The sequence below is a fragment of the Macaca fascicularis genome, chromosome 8 (genome assembly GCF_037993035.2).
Source record: "Macaca fascicularis isolate 582-1 chromosome 8, T2T-MFA8v1.1".
NCBI lineage: Eukaryota > Metazoa > Chordata > Mammalia > Primates > Cercopithecidae > Macaca > Macaca fascicularis.
In genome coordinates, this window is record NC_088382.1 from 142998174 (window position 1) to 143015928 (window position 17755).

General features: G+C 49.3%; 1 long non-coding RNA gene across 2 annotated transcripts in view; it reads right to left on the minus strand.

The window, feature by feature from the left end:
- Window positions 1–9342, minus strand: part of LOC123575275 (uncharacterized) — a 34590-nt gene extending 25248 nt beyond the window's left edge. For both annotated transcript variants that reach the window (XR_012416663.1, XR_010577498.2), the window contains exons 1-2: window positions 9282–9342; window positions 6954–7065 (exon numbers count right to left, since the gene is read on the minus strand). This is a non-coding gene — a long non-coding RNA (uncharacterized lncRNA). The remainder of the gene's footprint in view (window positions 1–6953; window positions 7066–9281) is intronic.
- Window positions 9343–17755: the final 8413 nt, after the last annotated feature.

The window sequence follows — 17755 nt, forward strand, 5'->3', positions numbered from 1 at the left end:
CTGGGTGCCAGGCACAGACGGGGCTGGCTTCCATTCCCAGCTCTGTCTCTCGCCAGCTGTGCAACCTGGGAAACATAGCTTGTCTCTGTGCCTCACCTACAAAGTGAGAATTCAGTTACTGTGAGGGTCAGAGATAAGGTACACAAAGCTCCTCGTATACTGGAAGTGCTCAATAAATGCTAGCTGTCGTCATTCCTTCAGACATGAAGAGGTCTGAGACCTCTGGAAAGTTCTGACATTATAGGGTATCTCTGCTGGCATCCCACGGCCCAGGAGGCCCTGGTGTTAGCACCTCGCTCCTTTGCAGGGAGACAGCTGGTCCCGTTGAAAATGTAGACACTTTTGTGGCCACCCGTTCACCTGCACGCGCGCCCGTCTCACACTCAGCCCCCATGCCCTTATTACAGCAGTAGCTTTGAGGGGGCTATTATCCTCCCCAATTGTATAGACACAGAGGTAGTGTGTCCAGGGCCACCCAGAAAGTATGGAGCAGCAAAAAGTATGAAGTCCAAGCCTCTTGATTCCACAGACGTGGTGCCTGGGCCATTTCTAGACACATCCGTGCATCCCAAGCTGCTGCTCCTGGAGTGTCCTTCCTGGCTGTTCAAGCGCCAGCATTTCCTGCAGGCCCCAGTTCACAGGACCCTCTCTGAGAGGGCTTCCCGTGGGCCCTGGCAGAGTTTTAGGTTTCCCCTCAGCTCCCGCAGACCTTGCACATGGCTCTATTACAGCCTTTTGGAAAACTACTGTTAATTATCTGTTTATGTCTCCATTCCATTCCCCTGACCTGGAGCTGCCCAAAGTCCAAGACCTCGGCTTGAGAGGCAAGTCTGTTATCTCCCGGACCTTATCGCGCTCTGCCCTGGGTCACAGTCGTTTAGGTTTCTGCCTCATCTCCCTAGCGGGCTGCCCTCACTTTAAAACATTTAAAAAACCATTTCTCTTTCTATTAGCCACACTTTCCCTAGCCACAACTAGGTTGAGGCTGACAGTTTCCAAACCACAGGTTGGGGGCATAGGCAGGAGGGGAACATGCTGAGGGAGAGGGGCAGGGGATTTCCATAGCCTGGGAAAGCTGGGGAGAGGGCGGAGAGAAGAGAAGAGGAAGGAGGAGGAGGAGGAAGGAGGAAAAGAGAGAAAGGAAGAGGAGGAAAAGGGAGAGAGGAGAAAGAGCAGAAGAAGAAGAGCAGAAAGGAAGGAGGAAGCTTAATGTGTATAAAATGCACAGTGAAAACAGGGTTGACTGAGGTTCAAATGTGCCTTCCTGGGCAGCTCTTTCTCCAGCTCAGCTCTGGCTTCCCAGGGCCTTGTTTCTAGGTGCCCCTGTTCCAGGCCCACAGAGAGGCTCTTGTGTGGCTGATGCAGGTCGGCCATGAAGAAGCTATTTCCAGCAGGCTCTTTACTGGTGGAAACCTGCACTTGCCTAGGATCTGGTACCACACGTGATGGGCAGCCCAGCTGTGGGCCAGATCAGATTCTGAGGCTGGCTTTGGCACCAGCTGGCTGTGTGACTGTAAGCAGGCTACTAGGACCTTTGAGCCCCTATTTCTTCCACCCTGAAACAGGACTAGTAATTCCCAAGCCAGAGGGACCTTATCAGGGTTAAATGAAATGATGGAAGCAGGGTTTGGGGCACAGAGTGGGAGGGTGTTAGGACAATGGTAGCTCTCTTCCTGCGAGCAGCATGCTGACAGCTCAGAGGTGTGTGGATGCAGCCTGGGGACGTGCAGCTCCTCTTGCCAGGACTTGCGCAACTGATGGGATTTGTTGGGTGATCCGGTGACCTGTGGAGCAGGGAGGAGCTCTGGCGGTGGGGAGTGTGGAGGAGAAATCCACAAACCAGGGAGCCTAAAACTGCATGGCAGAAAGTTCTGAGCATCAGAGATGATGTGGCTAGTGCCACAGTCTGAGAAGTTCTCATTTTGAATTCCAGAGTCTTTGGGGGAAAAGAATCATAGGTATGTGTTTGTAAGGTCTCTTTCTGTTGCAAATGTCAGAAACTCAACTCAAATGGACGTAAGATACAAGGAAAATACTCTGGCTCATGTGGCCCAAAATTCTGAAGGGCTGCGAGTTTCAGGCAGGGCTGGATTCAGATATTTAGACATTGTCATCAGAATAGCATGTGTGTGTGTGTGCACATGCGTGCACATGCATGTGCGTGTGTGTGCGTGCATGTGTGTGCCTGTGTGTGCACACATGTGCGTGCCTGTGTGTGCACACATGTGCTCATGCATGTAGCCATGTCTACGGGCCATGGCTCTACTCTCTTTTATGTTGTCTTCAACGTCAGGCAAACTTCCCAAGCAATAATTAAGGTTTGGTCCTACAGCAGCATCAGGCTTGTACCCTACCCATTTACTGCTTACTATAGAGTTTCAGCAAAAGCCCTTGAGGCAGCTCTCACTGGACTGGTTTGGGTCATGGTTCAATTAGAGTCAGTCACGATGACCAGGGGATGGAATGTTCCCAATGGCCAGATGCACTCACTGGCTGAATAATGTCTACACACCATCCCCTTCCCCTATGTCCATATCCTAATCCCTGAAACCTAGGAATGTGTTACCTTCTATGGCAAAAGAGTCTTTACAGATAGATTTAAATTGAAGATCCTGAGATGGGGACGTTCTCCCCAGCTGTCTGGGTGGCCCTGGTATAATCACAATAGTCCTTATCAGGGGAAGTTGAGAGAGAAGAGGTGGCCTTGGAAACATAGTTGGAGCCATGGTTTGAAGATGGAGGAAACGGCTCTAGCAAGGAATGCAAGCAGCCTCTAGAAGCTGGGAAGGGCGAATAAATGATTCTCTCCTAGAACTTCCAAGAGGGAGTTTGGCCTTGCTGACACCTCTTGATCCAGCAAAACCCATTTCAAACTTCTGAAGTCTGGAGCTGTGAGAAAATACACTGTTGGCACACCTGTAGTCCCAGCTACTCGGGAGGCTGAGACAGGAGAATCACTTGAGCCCGGGAGGCGGAGGCTGCAGTGAGCTGAGATCATGCCACTGTGCTCCAGCCTGGGTGACAGAGCAAGACTCGTCTTGGAAAAAAAAAAAAAGAAAAGAAAAGAAAAGAAAATACACTGGTGGTATAGTAAGCCGCTAATTTTGTGGCAATTTTTACTGCAGCTGTGGGAAGCTCATACACCAGGCTGGTTCACATGTGCATCTCTGGAGATGGGGCTGGGGGACATAGAGAGTCCCCCAAACTAGATGGATTGAGTGTGAAGGAGGGGCAGGACCCAAAGGCAAACAAAGCCCCTTTACCAAAGAAAGAGGGTGTGGGAGATGGGCTGGTGAAAAAGAAGGCAGAAGACACAAAAGACGCACAGGCATTGTGGGATTCCTTCCATAGGAAGTTCAAGATCAGGCAAAACAAGCTCATGGAAGGACAGGTTGGGGCTGCTTTTCAGAGAAGGGCTGTGTATTGACCAGGAAGGGGCACCAGGAGTCTGCGAAGCTGGGGAACGTTCTCTGTCTTGACTTCAGCGGTGGCTTCATGACGTGTATATATCTAAAAAATTCTCACAGGTCCACTTAAGATGTACACACTGCATTTTTCTCTCTGGGTGAGTCATTCCTCAATTAAACAGCAATAACAGGGATAATTCATGGCACCAAAACTCTGCCATTTGAACCCAATTAGCTGTCTTCTCTGTGCCCTAATAATATCCATTCATCTCAATCTTCACTCATTTGACAGAGGAGGAAACCAAGGCCCATGTGGTGAGGTGCAGAGCACAGGCGGAGTCATGTAGCCAGACCCAAGCCTGTCTACCATGCCCTTCCTCAGCTCCGACGCTTTGAGCTGGCCCAGTGTCCTGCTCTGCAGTCACGGGTGGGTCCCTCACCAGCACCGCCCCACCTGACGTCACAGTTACTCTTTGGGGCCTCCTGGGGAGAAAACATGAGTCTCTTCTCTTTTTCAGTGCTTTTGGGCTGCTAGAAACTTCCGCTCCCTCACTCACCTCTGCTGTCACTCGCCTGCTCTCACTCGCCTTCTGCTGTCACCCACCTCCTTGGGATCTGATGCCCAGCTGAGGTCTCACAGCAACCCTTGTTACTGCCCCTATGGAAACACAAGACCTCCTGGGGCAGCGAGGTGAGGTTGTGCCTACTCTCGGCATGCCTTTTGCCATTCACTCCCTTTTATTCATTCAACAAACATTTCCTGAGGGCTCAGGAATTGGGGATACAGCTGCAAATGGGGCCTCAAGGCCCCTGCCCTCAGGCTGCTCACGGTCCAGATGGGAGACACACAGTAGCCAGGTACGAAACCATATGACTCCATAGATTACCCAGGCACCTGCCATGTAAGGGGGAAGCCAGATCACCTGGGCACCCAGGAAGCCCCTGCTGCTCACAGCCATCCTCTCCCCTCACCTTCAGCACACACTTTGGCTTAAGAGGGAGAAGCAAACTAAGCCGGGGATATTAAATGAGGTCCCAAGTCCTCCAGCGTCCAAATCCTCTGAATGGCAAAGCCAGGCTTCTCCCCAGCGAGAATCTGGTGCCCTCCCTGCTCCAGGCTGGCCCGCTGCAGTTGTCAGCCTCCTCTGAGCCTCAGCTTCTGACTTCATGGAGGCCCTGCCATCTGTACAGCACATGTCCTCAGGTCCAGAAGAGACTGGGCAGAGCAGGTGTTCACATCCATTTTTCACACCTGCAAGCTGTGGCTCAGAGAGCAAAGAGTCCCACCCAGGGATACTGTTGCTGGTGGCAGGGCCTGGCACCTAACATCCATGCACCTTGGGGTAGAATTATAGGCTTGTCTCCTCCACTGACCTGGGCTCCAGGAGGGCTGGGGCAGGGTCTGGATTCAACTCCTAAACCCCAAGTGGGCCTTTTGCTGGGGCCTGGGAAACCAGGGTCTTTTCCCCGCTGGGGCTTACCCAGGCCATGGGTGCTTGTCAGTGCCTGGCACAATCCCAAGGCCACTGCTCCAGGCTAGAGAAGAGGAGGGCAGTGGGAAGGCTGAAGGCAAGGGAGGGCTGAGGCTGGAAGCCACCTCCCATCTCCCTCCCACATGGAGACGTGCAGCGCCTCATGCCCCTCCCAGGAATCCCTCAAGGCCCAGAGGTGACTCAGTAACACGTGAGCTAAGCTGTCCGGGCTGTGTCCCGCCTCTTGCCAGATGCAGAGCCCAGTGGGTGGAGGGAACGTGCCACCTGCCACGTGTACCCCTGCAGCAGCTCAGCCAGCAGCAGCAGAGCCGCCCCTGCTTCTCCCTCCCAATCTCTCTCCTCTTCTTTGTGGGGACCTCACATGTTCCTCCTGCCTCCATTCAACCCTCACCTCACTCTGCAGGCATTAAATGCAGGACTGGTGGTTTGCTGTGCTGATGGTGCCACAAAAGCTACCTCCTGCAATCCTCTCTGCAATCCTGCCAGGCCAAGTGGGGAAACCAAGGCTCAGAGACGGTTTGTGACTTATGCAAGGAACCGAGATTCAAACTTAGCTCAGCCTAACCCCAAAGACTGTGTGATTTCTCTCTCATGAGCCATGCTGAGTGAGATCATTGACAAACTCTACCCCCTTTTGCCCATTTTACAGAAGGGGAGGGAAGACTGAGGCACAGGGAAGGGAGGTGACTGGTGGGGGAGAGAGACCGGCATAATGTTGTCCTAGGACAGCACAGTGGCTCTCTGTGTCCCCAGGGCACTGTGGCTGACACTGGGATGGACTCCCTGCCCTAGGAATGTGTGGTGAATGAATGAGTAGGTGCTGAATGTGCTCTTTCAATGTGATGGTCACAGGCCACATGTGGCTATGGGGCACTTGACATGTGACAAAGAAACCGAGTATCTCATTTGATTTAATTTTAATTTAAATGTAACATATCAATACTGTCTACAGCTGATATATTTCAAGACACACAGCATCATTTGCACCATGCTTTAGCACTTGTAGAGCAGTTTATAGCCTCCATCTGCTCTTCCGATTCTCAAAACTCACCAAGATCCACATTTCCACTTTCCAGAAGAACCTGAACTTCAGAGAGGTCAAGAGACTGGCCCAAGAACACACAGCCAGGACGTGGCAACGCCAGAGAACCTGGCCACCCTGACTGTCTGCCAAATCCCTTTCCACTTTGTGCTTCAGTCACAGTCACAAGTGCTTACATGGCAGGTCCACCCCCCAGTGCTGTGCCTACATTACCTCAATGATTCCATCCACTTCCCTAGGGGAAAAGGACACCAGTGTTAAAGTTCTAAGATGAGGGGACACAGACAAGCCGAATTCCTTGCCCACTGCTGCCTGGTTAGAAATCAGCAGAGCTGGGGTTTGCATTTGAGGGTCTGGGACTGGACTCCAACCTTTGTTACTATGTGAATGGCCTTTGAGTGGTGTGTGGAGCTTGCAGAGTCAGCAACGCTGCTGTCACTGAGCGCCTTGGGTGATGCCTGAGTCTCTGAGCACTGGGAAGCCACTGGGAGGTGTTGAGCTGGGACCATGGGAGCTTTAGGAGAGGGCTCTGCTGAGGCCTGGGGAGGGACAGCTGGGGTGAGCTCAGGACGGGGGTGTGCGGTAGGAGACTGCTTAATAGCCAGGCACTGGTCACAGAGAGGGAAAAACAGAATGACTAGTTGGAGGACTTGGCTGCAAAGCCAGGCTGTGCAAAGATGCTGCCGCAGCACAAGTAGGGGAAGGGATACAGCCCAGAATTCTCAGGCGGCAGCCGCACTGCCAGGTGGAGGAACAAGAAGGCCCATGCAGAACGTTGCTGGAGGCAAAGGAGCATGATGAGGAGCAGGCGGGGTCTGTGGGAGGAGTCCCCTGTGGTGCCACAGGCTGCTGCCCAGGGCCGGTGACCCAACAGGAGGACACAGAGACTGCAGACAGGAAGCTCCAGGGCACAGGGTTTCCACATGGCTCTGCCCTTGGTGGCCCGAGGCCCCCTGTTTAACTCCAAGCCGCAGCTGCAGCCTCCCAGCCAACCAAGGACACCAAACATACCTTGTCGCAGGTTTCAACCAGACATACCAACGGTGACAGGTAAGACGCCTCCGCCTGTATCTTCCATCTGCTCATGACTCTGAACACTTGCTTTAAGAGAGGGACAAAAACCCTAAAGGGAAAACAAACAAAAAGTGTCAGGTGATTCTGCTTGTAAAAATCTGACATACGATTAACTTTGAAGAAGGCTTAAAAGCTGCTTTATTGGGTAACAGTATAAAAAAAAACTTATTTAAAGGAACTACTTATTTAAAATTGCAAACCTCCCACACACCTCATGCCCTGTTCTTCTCTCCCATTTCTCTTCCTTTGTGGCACTGATTAGGGTTTCATATGCGGCTTTATGTAAGATACAAATTTATTCTGCTTAAAGGCTATCTTCTTCCATTGGAAACTAAGTTCCACGAGAGAAGGAATGTTTTGGACTTTCTTGTTCACCGTTGAACCTTTGGAGCCTAGAATTGTGCCTGGCATATAGCAGGTGCTCCATACGTTTCTGTTCAATGAATGAATGAAAGGGTGGCAACAAGAAAGCAACGATGCAACGTAATAACGTGGCACCCATGGAAGGAGGTGAGGAAGCATCTGTGAGGCCAGTCAATCACCGAGTGTCGTGCATCTGACATGCATTCAGGGGCTACTAGGGACCAGGCCCTGGGCTAGGGCTTTACAGAGGTGTCAAGCGAGGAGAACATTGTCTGCTAAGTCACAATATCTGGCTAGCACAGCTGAGGTCTCAGGTGAGGCACATTAAGCTCAGCTCAAGGCCATGAGCAAGGTGATGAGCAGGTTTGCCTGCTGCAGGCCGGTCTAGCCCGGCTGTTGGCAGAAATAGCAGGGAGAACTGTCCCAAGCAGGGCGGGGAGGGGCTTCCTGGCCTATTTTTTGTGCTGGCCATTCCTGTCTGCTTCTCCTCCACCCCACCTAGCTTCCCCTTTCATCCTGCAGACAGTCATCAGTGATTTGAAGCTGGGCTTGTCACTGCAAAGAATCTGGAAGCATTTCTAGGAGTTAGAGCTGAGAAGAAAGTGATGAGATGCAAGAGGCACGATAATGCCAGGCTGGTCGTGGTGGACGCAGAGCCCTAGAAGGGGCAGCTTGTGCCACAGAGGGGCCAGCAGAGCCCTGTCTCCTCTGCGAGTGAGCTCCTGTGTAAAACAAGTGCTGCAAGTTCTAGAGTCAGACAGGGCCACATTCAAATCTACCAGTGGCCCTTCCGAGCTGTGTGACCTTGAGCCAGGTACTTTTCCTCTCTAGACTCTGGTTTTCCGCAACTGTGCATGCATGCACATGTGCCCACACATACATACGTGTGTGCGCGTGCACACACACACACACACACACGAGAGTAGTATATGTTTGCCTCACAGGGTTAATGTAAACATTATTAAATGGCATACATATAAAGCTTCCCTTTCCGGGCTTTGAGCTCAACTTTTAAATGCTTTTTAAAGAGATTAATAATCAATAATCAAGTGATGCACACATATTGCAAAACAATTATTAAAATGAGATAATCAAGAAGAAGAAATTTAAAATCACCTATCATTATAAGAATGAGAAGAAAAGCCACAGGCTGGGAGAAAATATTTACAAAAGACATGTCTGATAAAGGACTGTTATCCAAAATATACAAAGAACTCTTAACATTTAATAAAGAAACAACACAATAATGGGCAAAAGGCCTGAACAAATACCTCACCAAAGGAGACACACAGATGGCAAATAAGCATATAAAAAGTGCTCAACATCATAAGTCATTAGAGACTTGCAAACTAAAGTCTAATGAGATGTCACTATTAGAATGGCCAAAATCCAAAACACTGGCAACACCAGATTCTGGAGAGGATGTGTGGAGCAAAACGAACTCTCATTTGTTGCTGGTGTATTAGTCTGTTCTTACACTATAAAGAATACCACCTGAGGCTGGGCACAGTGGCTCACACCTGTAATCCCACCACACTGGGAGGCCAAGGCAGGTGGATCGCCTGAGGTCAGAAGTTCTAAATCAGCCTGGCCAACATAGTGAAACTGCGTCTCTACTAAAAATACAAAAAATTAGCTGAGCGTGATGGCAGGTGCCTGTAAGCCCAGCTAATTGGGAGGCTGAGGCAGAATTGCTGGAACCTGGGAGGCGGAAGTTGCAGTGAGCAAGGATCATGCCACTGCACTCTAACCCCGGCAACAGAGTGAAACTCTGTCTCAGATAAATAAATAAATAAATAGAATACCACCTGAGACTGGGTAATTATAAAGGAAAGAGGTTTAATTGACTCACAGTTCTGCAGGTTTACCAGAAGTGTGGCTAGGAGGCCTCAGAAAACTTACTATCATGGTGGAAGGCGAAGGGAAAGCAAGCACTTTTTCACAAGGCAGCAGGAGGGGGTATGTGGGAGAATGAGGAAGTGCCACACTTTAAAACCGTCAGATCTCGTGAGAATTCACTTATCATCACGAGAACAGCGTGGGGTAAACTGCCACCATGATCCAATCACCTCCCACCCATTCCCTCCCCTGACACGTGGGGATTACAACTGGAGAGGAGACTTGGGTGGGGACACAGAGCCAAACCATATCAGTTGGTAAGAATGCAAAATAGTACAGCTATGTTGGAAGACAGTGTGGCAGTTTCTTACAAAACTGGACATGGGTTTACCATATGATATGGTTTGGATCTGTGTCCCTACCCAAATCTCATGTTGAAATGTAACCTCAATGCTGGGGCCAGGTGGGAGGTGACTGGATCATGGAGGCAATTTCTTGTGGTTTAACACCATTCCCCTTTGGTGCTGTTGTCACAATAGTGAGTTCTCATGAGATCTGATTGTTTAAAACTGTTTGGCACCTCCCTTCCTCTTGCACTGGCCATGTGAAATGCTGGCTCTCCCTTTGCCAGCAAAGGTGAGTAAAAGTTTCCTGAGGTCTCCCCAGTAGAAGCCGCTATGATTCCTGAACAGCCTGCAGAACTGTGAGCCAATTAAACCTTTTTTCTTTTTATTAACAGATTACCCAATCTTAGGTATTGATAGCAGTGCGAAAATGAACTAATACACCACACTACCCAGAAATTGTGCTCCTTGGTGTTTACCCAAAGGATTGAAAACAAATGTCCACATGAAAACCTTCGTGCAGTTGCTTGTAGCAGCTTTGCACGTAATTGCCAAAACTTGGAGGGAACTAAGATGTCCTTTAGGGGGTGAATGAATAAATAGAATGTGGCTCATCTAGACAGTGGGATATTATGCAGCACTAAAAAGAAATGAGCTATCAAGCCATGAAAATATATGGAGGAAACTGAAATGCATATTACTAAGTGAAAGCAATCTGAAAAGGCTACATACCGTATGCCTCCAACTATATGGCATTTTGAAAAAGGCAAAACTAGTGACAGTAAAAAGATCAGTGGTTTCCAGGGGCGAGAGCGGAGGAGGGAGGAATAAGCAGACAGCAGAGGATGCTTAGGACGGTGAAACTCTGCGTGACACTCTAACGCTGGATCCATGTCATTATACATTTGTCAAAACCCATGCAATGTGCAGCACCAAGAGTGAACCCTAATGTAAATGGTGGTCTTTGGTGATGATGATGCGTCTCTGTAAGATCATCAGCTGTCACAATGTATCCTCTGATGGGAGATGTTGATCATAGGGGAGGCTATGCATGTGTAGGGGCAGGTAGTATATGCGAAATCTCTGTGCCTTCCTCTCAGTTTTGCTGTGGACTTAAAACTGCTCAAAAAAATAGTCTGATAAAAAAAATCACAGATCATCCCATCCCCTGGTTGTATTTACTACTCTGTTCCTAGCACTTAGTGTGCTTCCTGGCACATAAATGGGCCGTTAACTCAATAAATGTTAGTTGGGTAAATGAAGGAATAAACAAATAAACCCAAAATAATGTATTGACATTTTGGTGTATACAATTCCAGGGTGTTTTTTGCGGGGTGGGGAACAGAGTCTCGCTTTGTCAGGCTGGAGTGCCGTAGCACAATCTCGGCTCACTGTCACCTCTGCCTCTCAGGTTCAAGGAATTCTCCTGCCTCAGCCTCTGGAGTAGCTGGGATTACAAACGCCTGACACCATACCCAGCTAATTTTTTTTTTTTTTTTTTTTTTTTTTTTAGTAGAAACATGGTTTTGTCATGTTGGCCAGGCTGGTCTCGAACTCATGACCTCAGGTAATCTGCCTGCCTCTACCTCCCAAAGTGCTGGGATTACAGGTATGAGTAACCATGCCCGGCCAAACTCCAGTTACTTTCTATGCACATACATACTTTGTTCATTTAAATGAGATTCTACAGGACACATGATTTTTTATAATCAGTTTCATCTCTTGATATACTGTAACTGTTGCTCCAGGGCGATAAATACAGATATTCCTTAGGACCACTTTAATGGCTATGAGTCATTCTGCCACGTGGATAGACCATCATTCATCAAATTTAGCCCTTCTTTTGGCATCTGGGTTGATTTCATGTTGTTGCTTTCAGACACAACACAACAGGCATCCCCATATGCGTGTCGTTTCCTACGTGACTGTTTATCTGTCAGGATCAGTTTTAAACAGTCTGGGCAGGAGAGAGGGAAGATGGAGGTGATGTCATCTTGGCTTCTGGGTCTCCTGCCTGTAGGGGCGTCTCAGTGATGGTGTGCTGCGTGACTCATCTTCTCTGAGAACCTTCCCTGTGAACACACCAGGAACATGCCACCTGCATCAGCCCCACAGCGAGGGTGACCATGTGACCAACCCCAACAGAAGGCCTGGTGGTCTGACAGGGAGGAACATGCTCCTGGGGCCAGCAGGGCAGAGGGGGGCCTGGTTCTGTCACCCCTGAGCACCCAGCAAGAAAACCAGTCAAGCCTAGATTTGAGGCCTGGACTGCCACTTGTTAGGGTGTGTCTTTGGCGAAGTGACTTAACCTCTGAGTTTTGATCTTCTTATTTGTAAAACAGACATCACTCACCTTGTAGGGTTGTCAGGGGGATTAATGGTGATGATACATTAATGCTACAGGAGGTGTTTGTGCAGAGCTCAGCATGGGCTGAGTTCAGCCTGAGTTACTGTGTTGACATCACCACAAACCTGTACATAGGACATGGTGCACCTCGCACCACTCTGAGCTTCTACCTGCTGTAACGTACTGCCCTTCAGCCTTAGTCATGGACTGCTTCAGGAAATTTGTCAGATAGGAGCTGAGCCAGTGGGCCCCTGGGTTTAGAGTTTATTTTGGAAAGAAGCATCCTCACTCCCCCAGTGGGGCCTGTGTTCTCAGGGTAGGAAGAAGGGATTGGACCACGAGACTGGAGGTGGAACCATGGCCCTCAAGACTTCATGATCCTGGAGTCACCAGAGCTCTGAGCATCTGCGTCTCCATCTGTAAACCAAACGAGGGCTCACTGGGTCACTAGGCCTTCCCAGCTCTGAGAGTCGCAAAATTGCTTCTGAGAAATGATAAATACAACAATCTACACCAACCCAAATTCAGCCCAAAGCCCTTTTTTGTAAGGATCGAAAGCTAAGAACGGTTTTTACATTTTTAAATAGTTGAAAAAAATCAAAAGAAGAATATTTTGTGACATGGGAAGATGATGCAAAATCCAGATACTAGCATCTATAAATAAAGTTATATTGGAAGCAAGCCACATTCACTCATTTGCACACTGACTATGGCGGCCTTGAGCTGAGGTGGCGGATAGAGTGGCTGCCACGTGCTTCTGCCAGCAGAGCCTGGGAGGTTTGCTGTCTGGCTTTTCCCTGGTCTAGGGTTGACTGCAGAGATTACTCACCATCTTTGGAATATCTGGAATTTTTCTTTCTTTCTTTAAAGGTCACTACTTCCAAAGACCAATAATGTTTAGAAAATAAAACAGAATGAGTAGAGAACTTCTTTAGCTCGTCCCAGATGCCTGGGCAGATAGCCCACGGCCCAGGGTTCTGCAGGGTTGGCCCAGGGCAAGGGTTTGTGGATGTGTGGAGTCTCAGTGCCAACCCCCTCTTTTGACACGCTCACCCTGCAGAGATCCAGTTAAGACATGCCCCTGTGAAGTGGCCAAAAAGGGATTAAAGAAGAAAAATCTGTGCAGTGCAGTAGGGCTAAGTGCGTGAGTGTGGAATCAGAGCTGAGTTCCAACCCCATCTACCTACTTCTTAGCTTGTGATCTTGGACATGATACATAACGTCTCAGTGACTCAGTGTGTTTATTGGTAAAAATGGGGGAAATAATAGAATCTATCTGTATTAGTTTGCAAGGGCTGCCACAATAAAGTACCACAGACATGGTGGCTTAAACAATAGAAATGAATTCTCTCACAATTCTGTAGGCTAGAAGTTCAAGATCAAGGGATGGTCCCTACATATCTGGTTTCTTCTGAGGCCACTTTCCTTAGCTTGTAGCTGGCCATCTTCTTCCTGTGCCCTCACTTGGTCTTCCCTGTGCACCCTTTTGTGTTCAAATCTTTTCAAATCAGCCACATTGGATTAGGGTCCACCCTAATGAGTTCATTTTACCTTAATTACGCCTTCAAAGACCCCATCTCTAAATGCAGTCACATCCCAAGATCAGGGCTTAGGACTTCAACATACGCATATCAGGGGCATATGACTGAACCCATAAATGCTACCTCATAGGGGGATGCGGGGACTGAATGGAATCGGGAATTTGGAAAATTAGTGGTTTATGGAATCTTAGTGAGTCTTCAGCCAATGGAAGCTCTTATTTTCATTCACCACAATTAATATGCATCATGAGGGAGCTATTGCAGTGTATGGAAGAACACTGGAGGGACATGCACGCAGGGTTTGAGGGGCTCCCGGGTGGTTCTGAGCAGCCCCGTTGGGGACAGTTGGGCAGTTTGGTCACTGCGCAACCCCAGAGGCTGGTGTTCATGTCGTTGTTATTATCATTATCAATTTGCACACTGATGAGAGACATTTTTCTGGCAGATGTCAGAAGAAAGAGCACCTTTTCTGAAATCTCCAGAGGCTCAGTAAGCCCAGGGCAGTGCTGCTTCCTAGCCTGACACTCAGGTTGAAGAATGCCATGTGGAGAACAGAGCTGGGCACACAGTCAGCGCTCAACACAGCTGTGCTGGACAAGTGCCTGCCAAGGGTCCCTCTCCTGGCCATTCCACCAGAATGCAAATTGCACGAGGGCAGGGGCACTGTCCCAGTTTCCATCTCGGCCATTGATGTGTTTCAGCCTCTACACAGTTTCTGGCACATAACAGGTGCTCAGCAAATATTTGTTGAATGAAGTAAATGGATCAGTTATAGCATTGTTTTTTCCTGTTCATTAAACAAGCCTTCTGCAAAATGCGTAGAGACTCAGGATGGGGGCACACTATCTATTGAACACTACCGTGTGTCAGCTGCTCTCTCACTCACTGTAGCCTTTGTGCTTCCCTGTCCTGTTTCCTATCATCACAGCCCTGGAGGGTGGATCTTTTCCTGGAAAGGAAATGCACTGTCCATCAGAGCCAGCCGCTCCAGCTCTCTGAGCCTCCGTTCCTTTTGGCTGGAAGTACTAGATAAAACGGCTCAGCAGTGTGTCATGCACATAGTAGGTGCTCAAAAAATGTTACTTAGCCTTCTCCTCTTTCTCACCCCAGGATGGCTGGAATAATTATCTCCATTCCAGCCATCAGCATTTCAAGCCCTCTCTTCATCCAGACGGCCTCACTGTTTATTCCTGGGACTTTAGAGGTGAAGGAAAAGAATAGAGCCGAGTGGAGGAAGAGGAAGGAGAAGGAGACCCCACCAAGGCCATGGGACAGGGCCTGAGGAGCCAACTCCTGAGCCTTGAGGGAAAGGTCACCACCCCCACCCTTGCAGGCTCAGGGACCTCCCATGCAGCAGCCAGGGGTCACAGGTGGCTTTGGGGATAGATAAATGTGACAGCTGCCTGGGCTCCAGGCCTGGAGGAAGCATTGAGCATCTAGGGCCTAGAGCTGAATGGGCCCTTTCTCTTTCAGTAACAAACACATCCCTTGTTTGTAGGTTTGTTTGTGTGTTTGTCTCCCCAGGCTGTTTCTGTTCTCCTTCTCCTCCCACACAGCTCAGCCTCAGGCAGGCAGCTCCAAGAGCCCGGGGCTTCAGCACTTCCAGAGCATTGCTCATCTCTCCTACAGCCAAGTACAGAGAGCATCTGGGGATCAAAAGAGAAGGGGGGGTCTTCAACGGATCCAAATCTACTTGGAAAAACAACCTGTCTGCTGAACTGACCTTAGAGAGCCCTTAACAAAGCGCAGGCACCATACTGGGTTTAGGCAGATAATCCTCATAGCAGTCCCTCAGGGCCGGGCTAGTTAGCCACACTTCAGATTGTGTCCCCCTCTAGCTTCAAGCTCTTCAAGGATCCACTTTTCTCACCAGATGAGGAGCTTGAGGCATAGAGAGCTCAATGCCTTTCCAGTTACAGTGGTTGAATCTGACCCCTGGACTCTCTACCCTTCTGCCTTGGGTGAGGATCCAGGCTCAGTACCCTCCTGCTTTGGGTGAGGATCCAGGCTCTGTACCCTCCTTTCTTGGGTGAAGATCAAGAATCAGTGCCTGCACCTCCCAGTTAAGCTTCCAGCTCCATCATCCTTTTCTTTACTACCACACCACTGGCACCTAAGTGCTACTATGCTCTCTGGGCCTCATTCCCCTCCACTGTAAAATGCAGACAGCAACAATCCTACCTACCTCAGAGTCTGTCTTCAGGATGAAATGTTTTAATTCTTAGGAAGCACTGAGACAATGGCTTGGTCAAGAGAGTCCAGCTGTTCACATTTTCTCATCTTTGAAAGAACAGCTCAAGGAGATGCTGTTGTTATTCCCATTTTACAGGTGGGGCCACTAAAATGCAGGGAAATTAGGTAACTTGCCCAAGGGCATCATACTGCTAGGAATCAGAGGTGGCATGGGGGTTGGCTCTTTCTTGCCAAGGTCCCATACTGAAGTCCGGACGGGATGGAGGTAGAACCAGGAAGTCATGAGCCTGGATAATGACCAGAGGAAATCAGAAAGCTGGAGAACTTTCAGGTCATTCCACATGTTCAGATTTGTGAGGACCAGAGGCAGAGGAAGGCTGGGTGCCTAGATGTCTCAAAGGAGAAACTGATGTACTTTGTTGACTTGCAAACTTTGAGGGAGTTAGAGGAAGTCCTGATGTCAGCACCCCTGTGCCTTCTTTTCTGTTTCCCTGCCAAAACCAACACAGCAAGCATCCCCGAGTCACTCAGAAGCCTTGGACTGATGTGGCCCAAGTATCAGTGAACACTAGAAACTATCCCTCTCCATTTCTCTTTTTTTTTTTTTAGATGGAGTCTTGCTCTGTCACCCAGGCTGGAGTGCAGTGGTGCGATCTCTGCTCATTGCAATCTCCACCTCCTGGGTTCACACCATTCTCCTTCCTCAGCCTTCCGTCCGAGTAGCTGGGACTATAGGTGCCAGCCACCACACCTGGCTAATTTTGTGTGTGTGTGTGTGTGTGTGTGTGTGTGTGTGTTTTTAGTAGAGATGGCGTTTCACCGTGTTAGCCAGGATGGTCTCGATCTCCTGACCTCGTGTTCCACCCGCCTCGGCCTCCCAATCCATTTCCCTTGAGTTTCCTTCTCATGCTTCCCACACAAGGCCGGGCTCACTGGCTGCTTTCTTCTGATGGAGACTTCCTATCCCCCACCCCTCCCTCTTCCAAAGCAATGGGGCAAAACAGTGGGGCTATGGGCTGCCAGCACTGTGCTGTGCAAAACACAAGGTCTCCTGATTAAGGTGAAATGGTGTCGTTGTCTAGGATAAATACCCGAGATCTTTTGTCTCAAGGCCACAGAAAACTAAGATGCGGATACACAAAAAGTGAGGTTCAGAGTGGAAGTTTAATAGGTGAAAGAAAGGTAAGAGCTCTCTCTGCTGCAGAGAGAGGGGTCTGGAGAAAGGGGTTGCCGCTTTGGCAGTGAAATGCAAGTTTTATAGATGAGCTTGAGGAGGCGGTGTCTGATTTACATAGGGCACGAAAGATTGGTCAGACCAGGTGTGCCATTTGCATAGTGCACGAAAAACTGGTTAGGACTAGATGTGCCATTTGCATTGTGCACGAAGAAGCTGGCCACCCCAGCCTAATATTTTATTGTGCAGATGGGTTTTCTACCTGGTCTGCGCCACGTTGCCTGTTCCTTCGCTGTGCATGTGGTGACAAAGAAAAGGGAAGATGGAGCCTCCATGTTGAACATATCTGGCTTCCAGGTAGCCTTTTATTATTGGTCCAGCTGCCGGCATTCACCTGTGCAAGTTTGCAGCTTGCTTACCTACGTTTGCAGCTCAATTTCTCAGGCTCCTCTTTGTTAGAAAGGAAATGATTTGGGGGTTGTTTTTTGTTAAAAAGTAAACTTTGCCAAGGACTCTTTTGCCCTTACTATCTGCCTAAATGATTTCTTTCCATCTCCTCTATCAAAGGCAAACGTGCCAAGGCCTCTCCAGTTCCTTGAACACACCCTGGGGGCTCGCCCAGGCTCCGAGAGAAGCATGCCCAGAAAAGCATATATTCTTCAACCAGGCAGGGTCTCCCAAGCAGATTCTGCACGTGCGATGCTCCCGCTCTGGGGTGGGGAAGGAGGGCAGGAATAGGTGGAGAATGTGTGTAAGTGGGGACTCAGGCTTGGCTCATGAGGGAAGATGGAGTCAGCACACAGCTCTCCAAGGGCAGGTCTTAGTACTCCATTTGGTGGTGCGGGTAGTCTTGGGCAAGCTGCCGAGGCTTGTGAGGCTCAAGGTCCTCTTTGGTGAAATGAGAGCACTGGGATTCCGGGCTCACTTCACCACATTTC